The 13,189-nt window shown below is 39.6% G+C and overlaps 1 long non-coding RNA gene across 3 annotated transcripts; it reads right to left on the bottom strand.

Annotated features, from left to right (window-relative positions):
• Window positions 1–417: 417 nt before the first annotated feature.
• LOC113093757 (uncharacterized) lies at window positions 418–5,038 on the bottom strand. 3 transcript variants are annotated; one of them, XR_003287891.1, is made up of 4 exons: window positions 4,871–5,038; window positions 4,634–4,712; window positions 1,900–2,426; window positions 418–692 (listed from the first exon to the last, which is right to left on the bottom strand). It is a non-coding gene; the product is annotated as an uncharacterized LOC113093757 (long non-coding RNA). The 3 variants fall into 3 exon arrangements; XR_003287890.1 differs by lacking the exon at window positions 418–692 and adding an exon at window positions 702–760; XR_003287892.1 differs by lacking the exons at window positions 418–692; window positions 4,634–4,712 and adding an exon at window positions 702–760.
• Between the last annotated feature and the right edge of the window lie 8,151 nt (window positions 5,039–13,189).

The raw sequence follows: 13,189 nt of genomic DNA on the forward strand, positions 1-13,189 counted from the left end.
CATTTAAAGCAAAAAGTCTACTGAACCTTTCGTGTCCTCGTCGATACGTGGGCAGTGGTCCTGACGTTGTTCGTCGCCGCGGGCGTCGTGCTGCGAACCGTCTCGATCAGGCTGCTGAAGTCCCTCTTCAGCATCTCCGTCTGCCGCAGCGTGGTGTCGTTAACCCCGGCGTGAAGCACGACCGCTCTGGGGCTCTCGCCGGCCTTCAGGATCACGGGTATCTGCGCAGAAACATTGAGAACACGAGCACCAGGCAAAAAAGGAGTGTGCACTTTACTTTCGGCTAACCTAGCACGTACGTGTCGGACGATGGAGTCTCCGATGATCACAGCGTCGCGTCCTGTCTCGTGGAGGGGAGCGAAGCGGTTCCGGATGGAGATCTCAAAGGCAGGAGGCGGAGAAGTCGTCGCCCGGGGCCCGACTCACGTCCTCCGCTGTGGATGCACCCAGGGTCCGTGGTGTCCCGGCGTCGCAGTGAAGGACATCTGGGAAGATCGCGTCCTGGGTGCACCGGGCCTGTGCAGAGAAACACATGGAGTAGACGTGGTTTGACTGTTAACAGCATGCTGTATACTTACCCTGGACTTGTGAGCGTCAGCCTGGGATGATTCCAGCGAGGCTCTCCACTCTCTCAGCTGGGCCTGCCTTACCTCCAGGTCGCGAATCTGCTTCCCCACGGCCTCGAGCTCGAGCTGCACAGAGTGGAGACATTCATCCGCCATGCTTGCTGATGCTAACGGGCTATAAGCCAATAGCGGACCTGGGAGATCAAAATGAAAATAGTGATAGCGAGGCACTCTGATTGTTTTTGTTGTAGAATACAATAGAGGATATATTCACACGTTATATAAACGTAAACTATGGTGTATAAAATGTATTTTTAAGTTAAAAAATGTCGATGAAAATAATATAGTGACGGAGCTCAAACGCAGTACAGACGCCAACAACAAACAGGAAGTGACGTATAATCTCACCAATTGCTTATTTATAAGTAATAAGCAATATTTTAAAATCTATATGATGTTTGATAGGGAGCCAGTGCAGTGTTGACAGGACCGGGCTAATATGGTCATACTTCCTGGTTCTAGTCAGAACTCTTACTGCTACATTTTGGACTTTTTGTTTACGAAGCGTGAAGAACAACCACTCAATAAAGAATTACAATAATCGAACCTTGAGGTGATGAATGCATGGATTAACATGTCTGCATTTGACATTGAGAGCATAGGCCATAATTTAGATATATTTTTGTGATGGAAAAATACAGTTTTACAAATGCTAGAAACGTGGCTTTCTAAGGAAAGATTTCTGTCAAATAGCACACAGAGGTTCCTAACTAATGACGAAGAATTGATAGAGCAGCCATCAAGTCTTAGACAGTGTTCTATGTTAATACATGCAGAGTTTTTAGGTCCCATAATTAACACCTGTTTTTTTTTTCAGAATTTAGCAGTAAGAAATTACTCGTCAACCAGTTTTTTATATCGACTATGCATTCCATTTAGTTTTTCAAATTGGTGTGTTTCACCGGGCCGTGAAGAAATATAACCTGCAGAAACCCTGAAAAACTGCTGCCAGTGGCAGTGAGCAGTAGCTATGCACCTCCACCTCTCTCTAGATACTGCTACTGCACTTTTTTCGCATCACAACACCCTTTGGGCTATGCCCATCCACACACACATTACTATTTATAGTGTGTCTACATCATCCCAAAGGCTCTCTCCACAATGTTACGTGCACGAGCATGCTTTGAGTTGAAGCGAGCCTGTACAGGATTCTGTGCTCAAACAGGGATAACCACCATCTCCAAGGAGGCATTTTTCTGCAGGTGGATAAAGGCAGCCAGTGTAAATGGGGCTGTTCTTCAGCACCCTGGCATCGTGCACAGACCCAGGATACCTGACAAAGATGTCGATGAACTTCCCCTTGTGGTCAGTGAAGAACTGCAGCTGGACTGAGTGGAACAGCTTTCAGTTGAAGTAGCATGGGGCTTCACTTGCTGGTGGCTTGATCCGGATGTGGAATCCGTCTATTGCACCAGCCACCATGCAAAAAGCTGAAGACCCAGCCAGTTGAGCAAAAACCTGCCCCCACTTCCTCCAGGTCGTCCAGGGTCGGGAATACAAAATACTGACGACTTCCATGCTGATTCTGTGCACAATGTCATGCACTGTGGCCTTTGGGATGTCGAAGGCCAGAGATACAACCCGATATGATGCTGCATGAGCCAGCCAGTACAGGAACACCAGCACCTCAATATCCTTTTCCCAGCCATGGTCAGAGTCTGACTTCAAAGCAGCGATGATGGACATGATGGACTGTCGTGAAAGCCGGAGGCTGAGGCGATGGTCAGATCCATCTTCAAAGTATAGTCGAAGCATTGGCACAGTAGCATTCAGGTGGCAGTAGGTTGTAGGGCTCACAGTCTGTAAATGTGTATACATTTATTTTTTAGAATATTATGTATATATTATTTATTTTGTATATATTATGTATATATTTCATCTATATGTAATATTTATTTAGCACAGACCTATGTATATATTGTATTCATTCTCTTCTCTTTCGCGCGCTCTCTCTCTCTCTCAATATATATATATATATATATATATATATATATATATATATATATATATATATATATATATATATTAGTGCTGTCAATCGATTAAAAAAAATTAACTAATTAATCGCACAATTTTTTAAAATTAATCGCGATTAATCGCGATTAATCGCAATTAAAAGACTGAAACTTTTTGGATATGTAAATGTAAAATGTAAATAATTAATGTAAACTCAAGACAAAGAAACTATTTAAATTCAAAATATGATTGTTTATTGGAATTTTTGTTTAACTTGTAACACAGATTTTCTCATGTAAACAACATACCTGCAATAAACCATCAATATCCTCCAAATTAACTGTTGGCTTGAAAGCCATATTTATTACAGAAATAAAAACACAGGCATGTAAGTACCATTTGAATTTCAAAACAATCAATGCCAATAAAAAACAAAAATGATTTCTGTTATGTTGAATTCTAAGTGGACTGCAAAAAAATTCCAAAGTATAGTCATTGCCAGTGCTTTAAGTGGGCCGGTATGCACTCAGTACCGCCACTTCCAAATATAGCGTACCGCCACCTCTCCGTGCGCCCAGAACGTGCTTGTAGCGTACCGGTACGTTCATCTGGACATCTGTTTTAATAGAGGTTTTAATCTTTTACCTGCACTGCCGATTTTCAGAGCGCCCTTCACAATGCAAGCTTCCTAATTCATCCCACCCAGAGCAGAAACTACATTACCCATTCACCCTTAAATTATACAAGTGAATAGCGCATGTGTCGCTTTTCCCACTGTTAAGTGTCAACAACTCAACGTGGCCGGAGAAGGTGTGTGAAACTCGTTGTGAGTTATACTAAAGCAAAATCTTGAGTGTTTATTGTCTGATAAACATTAAAAACTGTCTGCGGAGGCTGAGTCGTCCTGCAGCCCCCGCTGGCTGTTCATTGGCTGCAGCATCTTTTTTCTAAGTTCTAAAAAAATACCGTAGACGGCAAGGCACAAATTTAGATATTAATTTATCTAATTAATCTATAGCCCATGCACAAAGACAATATGATCTTTTTGTCCCCTTTTTGTTTTAAAGCTTGATGAAGAGAGAGAGAGCGCAAGTTGCTGCAGCTGAGGAGGACAGTGATGCACGCGCACAGGAGTGATTGACAGTTCGCGGCACTGTGTACAAAAAATACTCCGCTACACAATTATTTCCTTATTTTCGTTTAAGCTTATTAACGTTAGCGTTACAGAAAGGTCTGATTTACGCACTGTTACAGTCATTGTTTTTTTTTTTTTTTTTTTTAAACAATGACATTTGAGTTCATGATTTTAATGTTGCTGTTTCTTGTGGCAGATTGAAGAGTAATCCGGCAGAGTTTTATACTGAAACTTTCCGTCTAAAAGTCCTTCCTTGGTCTTATCCATATTTCTTTGCACGTTGAACACACATAGGCCACAACTGGAAATAAAAAAAAACTGTAACCGCGTTAATTGCGTTATTTTTTTTTAACGCGTTAAATATTTCAAATTAATCGAATGCGTTAACGCGCTAATTTTGACAGCACTAATATATATATATATATATATATATATATATATATGCATGCATTAATTCAGGTTTATTCATTTTTCCATGTGTCTTGTTTGTCCTGTGTATTTTTAATTATTCATAACAAACTACTTAATTTCGTTGATCTAAATCAACCTCTGTCACGGTGTTCATAGACATCTCTTCTTATTCTGAGGTAAAATTTGCAAGCTAAATAGGTGATTATACTATATGCTATTTTATAAACATTGTATAAGCTGTCGACGAAGGCGTGATCTACAAGCAGCTGACCTATTCCTCCTCTGAGCTGTTGATCCTATCAACGTTAAAACGCAGATGAAAGCAGTAACAACTACAATAATTAATATTAATTAATTAAACAATTGCTGATCGAGTGCGCAGTCGAGTGGGCTCTTTACATTTTCGCGCTGTTGTGAAGACGCACGTCACGTGACGAGTACGCCCGAGTTCCATTCATACTACCCACATTCTAAGGTCGAGTAGAACATTCAAATTCAAATGTACCCAGTACGCAGTATACGATTTCGGACGCAGTGCAGGTCTTTCTTCCTCTCGTCGCTTCGCTCCAGTCCAGCGGGAGGCGCTAGACACACAAGTTTGTTTGACAAACACAATTAAACCTCAGAGGAAGAAGTTCAGTTTCACCGCGCTCTCTGTTGTTGTTATTGTCGGTGTGCTGCTTTAATACAAACTTATTTTTCTAAAAACAAAATACAGTTTTTGAATCAGTTCAGTAAATACCTGTAATAATCTCGTCCTCACAGTCGTGACTGAGTTTTGAAGCGAGCAGGAATATCTGGAGGAGTTTATCATCTGAACTGAGATCTGCTGCTGTGAAGATGGAGTTTGTAAAAGAAGAGAGAGAAGAGAACACGAGTGAACCAGAAACCAGCACAATAAAACACGAGGAAACAGAAATAAAACACGAGGAACCAGAAACCTGGAGAATAAAACACGAGGAACCAGAAACCTCGAGAATAAAACACGAGGAAACAGAAATGAAACACGAGGAACCAGAAACCTGGAGAATAAAACAAGAGGAACCAGAAACCTGGAGAATAAAACAAGAGGAACCAGAAATAAAACACGAGGAACCAGAAACTTTTAAAATAAAACAAGAGGAACAAGGAGGTTGGTGTTAATTCTTCATTCACCTTTAATGACTGTTTGTGGTACATTAGGCTTAAAAAAAGCTTCTTTTTCTTTTTTTCTTAGCCCTGGATAATTTCTGTGTAGACGCGCCCGTGTGTGTTTAAGCAAATTAAGTCTGATAACACTATAATCAGCACAGTCTGTGCAATTATAATATGCTGTGCTGCATGGATGTTGACTGTTACATGTTTGTGTTTTTGAAGAAAAAAAAAACGTTTATTTATGGTTACTGAATTTTTTTTTTAAGTCACTGAAATAAGGCCATGATACACAAACAGAACTTTTGTTCACAAAACATTATAAATGTTATTTTGAATAATGAGTATTACCAGACAGTTGAACAGTATTTTTTCTACTATCAAATGTGCACCAGCTACTGTTTGGTTACCCACATTCTTCAAAATATCTTTTTTCTTTTGTGTTCACCGCAAGAAATATATTAATGGTTTAGTTCACCCAAAAATGAAAATGAGGACATGTTTTACTCACTCTCAAGAACTCTTTAGGTGTATATTACTGATTTATTCCAGATTAATCCAATCTGATTTATATAAATAATTATCCTGGCTCTTCCAAGCATTAGAATTGGAGTAGTTTTTGTTCAATAGAGCTTAAGAAACTACGCCATTGCAATTGCATAAATTAATATTAAAGTTTCAAATAGGGCTGGGCGATATATCTAACGATATGATCATGCGCATCTAATCAGTAAAGCTGCTTCCGTGACCACCGCTAAAATCGCCATCACCTGCTTATAATTGGAGTGGCATTTAATAGACAGAGCCGTAGATCGTTGATAAGCTACGCAATATCGCGTTCATTATCGCAGATGAATCGCCTTCGATAATGAACGCGATATGGCGTAGCTTGTCAGCGATCTACGGCTCTGTCTATTAAATGCCACTCCACTTTTCTTCATTGCTAAGAGCGGAAATATGAACAAGCATACTTTCTTCATTGCAGTGAGCTTTAGAGAAATGCACTTTATGTGCGTTTCAGACTTATCTGTTTGCTCCCGACTCCCCCTTTCTTCTCCAACTTCTGCTGTGAAAGTCTCTGTTGTCAGTCTGCCTCAGCTTTCTCTGGTCCAGCCGCCGTTTGGTGTATCAAATGTGCACAGTGAATGTCCCCTCTCCACCAGTGTAAAAGCAAACATCTGGATCAGTCTGAGACAGTCTTTGTCTTCTGCTCTTCTGCGTGATTCTGGTTGTGTTCACTCTGACTGATCCGTTGACAGTTTTTCCACTGCTTGATGATATGCTTCGTTGTGTCTCTATCAAGTCTTTCTCGCTCCATGGTTGAGAGATCATCACCGTTCTATTCAGCCCAGCCACTTGAATCATGGGGAAATCTCTGACATGCTCTCCTTTTTCCTCCAGTTTCTTCTTGTTCAGGCTGTCCGGCTGCAGATTCACTCTCTCATGAGGCCATCCTTAAAAATATTTTGGTTTTCATTAACAGTATTTAAAAAAAAAAAAAGACGGGTCGGTAGGTCAGTCTATTTTTTTCTTTTCAAGTTTTCAATGTAAAAAAAAGAAAGAAGAATGTTGGTGATGGTGATGACGTAGGTATGAATTTAAACAAATTAGCATATCGTGACGTCACTGACTGGGTCTTCAACCTGGCCTTCGGGCCCATCATTGCAAACCTCATTTTGATGCAGGCTATAAAGACCACAAACAAAATAAAATCTTTGTCAAAAACATGTTTATTGCATGAATTTCAGGTGAGAAAAAAAAATAGGTACTGTTATACTGTTTTACTTGCATCCACCACTAGGTATCAATGCAACCTACAAATGAGAGACCGTTTACTTTGCTTTCTTGGGTTGTCACTTTTGTGAAAAAATCCTGTTTGATTTGAGTGACAAGTGTTCATTGAACCGATTGTAAAATCGATTTTGCATGTCTAAATAAGTTTTATACGGCAAATAAGACCAAATATAGGTAAATCCACGGACAACAGGCAGGACAAATGTAAAGACCAATATTTCTGATTATTAACTGGCGTGTAGTTACGTGCACAATGACAAACAGGAATGCAACTTTTTCGAAAAACAATAAGCAAAGTGGACCGCCATAATGCAAAACATTTACTGCAGGCTTCAACATGGCTGTGTTTACGATTAGAAATGTCAACGACAATAAAAAATCGCATAGGCAATTCTAGGGCTGTTAAAAAAAATAATTGTTGAATTTAAAATAAAAATCCATATTCGAATGCAAAAACGTTGCATTAAAATTTTATGTGTGCATTAAGGAAGCTGCCTTATGAGCCCCGGTACTTCACAGTCCGTGTTCCATGCCATCTCGCTGCGCGCACAGCCGTGTTTACACAACTTTCAAAGGCGGACGAGCTCGACACGCAGTAGCAGCCGTCTTATCTTTCACCTCGTGTACGCACACTGTCCGCGCGGTCTCAAAAAATGCTCACACGCGGATGATGAAAAGGACATAATGCAGACAGTGTGCGGACGGCTGAAGTATACTTGATCTTTATCAGTGGCGGACGAGATGCGATGAAAAAGTATGTGGCATTGCATTATAAGGTTATGTAAAAAAAAAAAAAAAGCGAGAACATCAAAGTGGAGAAGATCTTGTTTACATCAAAACCGAAACCAAACCGTTCACACAGAAAGCATATTTCGCACATTTTCTAGAGGGACACCGTTTGGACTCGCGTCTCGCCCAAGAGAGCCGGATGTTTAGAAAGACATGTAAAATGTATGTATTTAATTTTCTAAAAATATCTCGAGACTTTATGTTGGGTTTTTGTTCCCCATCCCTCTGCATCTCATTTTTTTAAATGAAAAAAAAAATTCTGTGTGACTGGTTTTCCGCCCTTTTTATTTATTTAACAATGCTTGCATACATGACGCTGTTTTGCTTTATAGTTCTTTAAGCAACTTGATATTTAAAATTTGTGTTGGTTGGTCAAATCGATTTGTGCAATAGATTTTGCGAACATAAAGTGACAGTCGACACGGACACGGTTTTAGACTAGACGGGAGAAGGGATGGGAAAAGATCTGGCCTGTTTTTCCAGAACTTTGTGCCAAGTTAAAGCGGTGTCGAACTGTTTTAATGCATTTTTTATATGTATTATGGTGCCCGAACATTTTGTTTACTGCAGCCGCAGCCATCATTATCAAGCACGAACCGTTGACTCAGACAGTGAATGAGACGAAGCGAACGCACTAGAGCCCGACCGATATGGTTTTTTGGGGGCCGATGCCGATATTAACTCGAAAAGAGCCGATTTATAAGCCGATATTTTGATTTTGAAAATAAACTGGATATTAGACCCATTTCCTATATACTGCACTTACACAACATTCAATAGCAAAATATCTGCCTGTTCTATGTATGTGGGCTGTATAAACCATTTTCCAGAAGAGATTATGTAAAAAAAAAAAAAAGCCTTAGATTATAGTATCAATGACTAAACAATTGCACATCAAAATTATATATTTTTTAATGATAAAAAAACAGCCTGATTTTAAACATTTAACACTTTTACTTTCTTCCAGTTGAAGCTGGTTTTAACAGTCTGTGTGTGTTCTGTAAATAAATTATAATACTAAAGTTAAAGTATTTGCAGAAGTAGTCCCACACTTTGCTGCTACAGCATGCCCTTTTTCAGCCATCTGTAGGGCAGAAAGAGACAGAGAAAGAATAAGCATGTGTATTAATAATATCACCATGTATCATTACTCGTGTCATCATTAGAATTAGAATTATAATAAACAGGGATCTCCTACATAGGCAAAAATGAGAAATATATATATATTTTATTTGTCAACCAATAGGTATTACCTATTACCTACTTCTATTTAACAATATTACAACATTTTCCTGTTATGTCTTTAAAGCTGCTTTGAAACAATCTGTAAAAAATAAAAATAAATAAAATAAAAAAAGCGCTTGTTCAGCTCACATTTATTTACATGTCCTATCTGGTTAATCATTTCTGACGCATCTAGTCGAAGTTGAATGGTTAACGTTAGTGTCATGAACACACCGCTGTCAATTTTGAGAAGAACCACCTTCAATCAAGTTAATAGCAAGCATTTAAGGGGCCTGCTAAAAAGGAAGCTATATTAGCGTTAGAATAACATAAGGCTGTAGCTATCGAATATTTTAGTAATCGAGTCTATGATAGGCTTTTGTACATTCTGCTGAACAACAGCCTTTAACTGGACTTTTATTTTGACGGGTTGGCGTACATTTACAGTTCTGTGTATGTGATGTGATGCTGCTTTTACTTAAATCAAACGGTCAAATGCTCATGAAGTGACTGTCAGAGCAGTTCTGGAGATGTTGTTCATGTGTTCACGTGATTATTTAGTGAGACAGCAGACGCTGAATTCACCGCGAGCTTAATGCGCTTACGTGTGTTTAATGAATGAAGAGGCGCTTCTGCGCCATTCATTAACAGAGACACGCAGAACATGCAGGATTCATATTTAAAAAGACTATTCCGGCTTAATACTTACAGATATTCGTCCATATCGTGATTTGATGTAAGTGCAATGACCTATTTTTAATGAATTCATTCAATAACATAACAGCTGTTGTTTTTTCGAGGCACGCTGAACATAACTTCTAGTCATTGCCCCCCTGCCACAGTTACCCGGTCATTATGTGGGAAACACTGCAGATATATTTAGAATAAGTTAAACGATAACGTTATAGTTTGACCTCTTATTAACGTTCGCACTCTTCCACTGATAAACATGGTATTAGCTCTGTGGCTAATCTAATATAGCAATGCATTAGCGGCTGTAAGTGATGTTACAGAATATTTATAAGTGATAATGATAGGACCGTTAGCTAGAACTACCACATCATTGTATATACAGTGTATGAACTAAATCATTTCACATGAAGAACGACAGACTCACCGTCAAAACAGAAAAAAAAATCTCTGTGGCTGGCTTGGCTGATCGCTTTCTTCGCTAGTGGATTTCTGGCGCCGTTGTCAACTCTGGAGCTGCAGAGCTCCCTCTGGTGGGTAAACTATGCAACACTCATAACATGAGTAAAGCATGAGACTGTTTCTCATCATTCATCGGCCGTTATAAACACAGATGCCGATTTAAATGCAATAAGCTCATATCGGCCGATAATATCGGCCGGCCGATATATCGGTCGGGCTCTAGAACGCACAGCCCATAGTGTGACATCCGTTAACCAATAGTGTAAGAATAGATGAAGTCACAAGGTTTTTTTTAATTAAGGAAGATAGCCTTCGTTTGTATGTAGGCCTAGGAAATTTATATATTTACAGTACTTATTTAAATATAATTAATATTATTTTATTGCTTTTGTATTAGTTGTTTGAAGAGTAAAAAAAAATTGGTCGGTCTTAATGCAAATTTACAATCAGCAAGTTGGTCGGGTTACGGCAAACAAGAATATTTTTAACGATGGCGTAATCTTTAGATCTAGTGCTGACTCCAGCCATGGAGTATTTCATCATTTCGATGACATTGCTGGTGGCAGAGCAGATGTTTTGTTTTAGATCTGGTGCTGACTGTGTGGACAAATTCATCTTGATAATATCAGATAACTGTGATAGAAAGATATGTAATGGATTACAATCAAACAAAACTTCAGACAACAGTCAATACTTTGTTGGCCAATTACCAATCAATGATTAATTGTGTTCAGTCTGGTGTGAAAAGGTTGCATTAGCAATTCCGCAAAGGAGAGCTCAGTTCAGTGTTGTTTTCTGTCAGACGCGGCTCTCTCTTCACCTGCGCATCGAACACCGTGTGCGAGTAACCAGCTGCTCAGTTCAGCTTTTCCTTGTCTTGTGTTTGAATGCTTTAAAGTTTTTTGAATGGTCAAATTGGCAAGTGTTAAGGCTTAATAACACGTGAAAATGTTACGCTTTCATGACGACACGCAGCAGCATTCTGTCAACTGTCCTGAGTGTCTTTTTAGACAGGCCTCAGCCAGACGGTTGAGATCGACTAGTAAAGGTGGGATATTTTTTCCTATTGAAAGAGCGATCATAGCTCACTATCAGCAGTTATTTTATCTATGTTCATAACATTTCTTATAGATTATTCCTCGGTGTAAGAGATAGATAAAGATCAGATAAAGATAAATTAGCACAGTACCAGTACAAGTGATTGCGTGTGTGAATTAGTCATACTGTCTCTATATTATTGTGAAGATGTGGGTTGGAAATAGCCTAGTTACTTCAAAAGTAGAAAAATATGCTATAATAGCTATAAGCTATAAGCTACTTTAGTAATAAATCACAGGACAGCTCTGACAAGTAGTTTCTGCATTCCTCTGTGTGTGCGATCTTATGCCACTGACTGGAGAGCAGATTAATGTGGCTACACACGCGGTAGTATGCTTTTAAGGGAGAAGTATTAGGATTAAAAAAACAAAATAATCGACATGGTCAAATTAAGTCAGTTAGAGGTTCTGAATTTCTGTTTCGATTACTTTTCGATTAATCATCCAGCCCTAGGTGAAGCCAGGAGTCCAGATCAAAGTCCACTTTGGCACACCGCAGTTCTCTAATGGGATAAAGAGAAGAATTCTGAACAGTATGATCTAGATGGATCTTAGATTTGAGATTGAGATTGCAATCGTCCTCTTTACCTCACACTTGGTCGTCACCACCGTGTGGCTTCGCACTTACTCGCACAGTCTTATCATCCCCGTCCTGCTTACCTGCAGGCCCGTTTCCCGTACCCGTGAAAAATCAGTCTTGCGTACCTGCGAAACTATCCTCTTTCATGTACTGGCGAAAAGCAGTTTCACGTACAGGCAAAATGTACGCGTACCTGGGCCTGTCACGATAACAATTTTTTCAGGACGATAAATTGACCTAGAAATTATTGCGATAAACAATAATATTATCGTTCTAAGACCAGTTTCAACTAATATAATGATAATGGCATAATAATGCAGGTACATCTTTTCATTGAGCAATAAACTTTTATTTTGTTTTATGACAGATTCGGAGCAAGAAATACCAACATGTTGACTTTGTGTGGCTTAAAATTAAATAATTTTGTATTTTATATTATGTTTATATGCCAGTTATGCCGTTAAGGGGCCGTTCCACTGATCTATACATTATTGATCAGTGGGCCGTTCACATATCCCATTTTTTGGGTGCTCAAGTTTGTATATTTCAAAGTTGACGCGCAGTATGCACGCTCATAATGGAAGTGATGCGCTCGTTTTTTTCCAGGCGTGTCCGCACCGCATCCAGTTAAAAACATCTCAGCTTTTCAGAATGAATTAAGAACACCAGGTCATGTGACATGAAACAACTCAATCAGCTTCCCTCGGGGTGAAATTCCAGAAATTCCCTGTTGTTTTTGTAAAATGGTGTGCACCCAAACTTTGCAGAGTTTTTTACTTTGCTTCGCAAATAAATCTTGTAGCAGAGGGGCCGTTCACATATCGCACCTAAGGCGCGCCGCTTTCTAATTTTTTCCAAAATCCTTTGAGCACTTGCGCACCTGAGGTGTCTGCCGTTGCGAAGCAACCATGACGGGGAAAAAACGAGCCCGTCGCACTGCGTGCGTGTCACTTCCAACTTGTCGCTTCTTTCCAAGCGCGAAACACGCGATATGTGAACGCCCCGTTACAGCAAGTGTTTTTCGGTGGTGGAAATCCATTACTGAAATTCCCTTGTTGTAGTGGAGATCGCAGCTGATGGATGCTTAGCGTAGCGGGGACGCTGAGAGGAGAAAGCTACCTGTACATATGCAAGACTACGCCACCCTGTTAACCAAGGAAATGCTAAGGATTTTAGCAACACAGGAGCGTGGTTTTCGAAGGAGAGCTGGAGACGTGGATACAAATCATACAAAAAAGCTTCATTTCGGTATTTGAGCAACAATCTTAAAAGCACAACATTTAAAAAACAAAAG

Source organism: Carassius auratus, unplaced genomic scaffold (assembly GCF_003368295.1).
Source record: "Carassius auratus strain Wakin unplaced genomic scaffold, ASM336829v1 scaf_tig00215130, whole genome shotgun sequence".
Taxonomy (NCBI): Eukaryota; Metazoa; Chordata; class Actinopteri; order Cypriniformes; family Cyprinidae; genus Carassius; species Carassius auratus.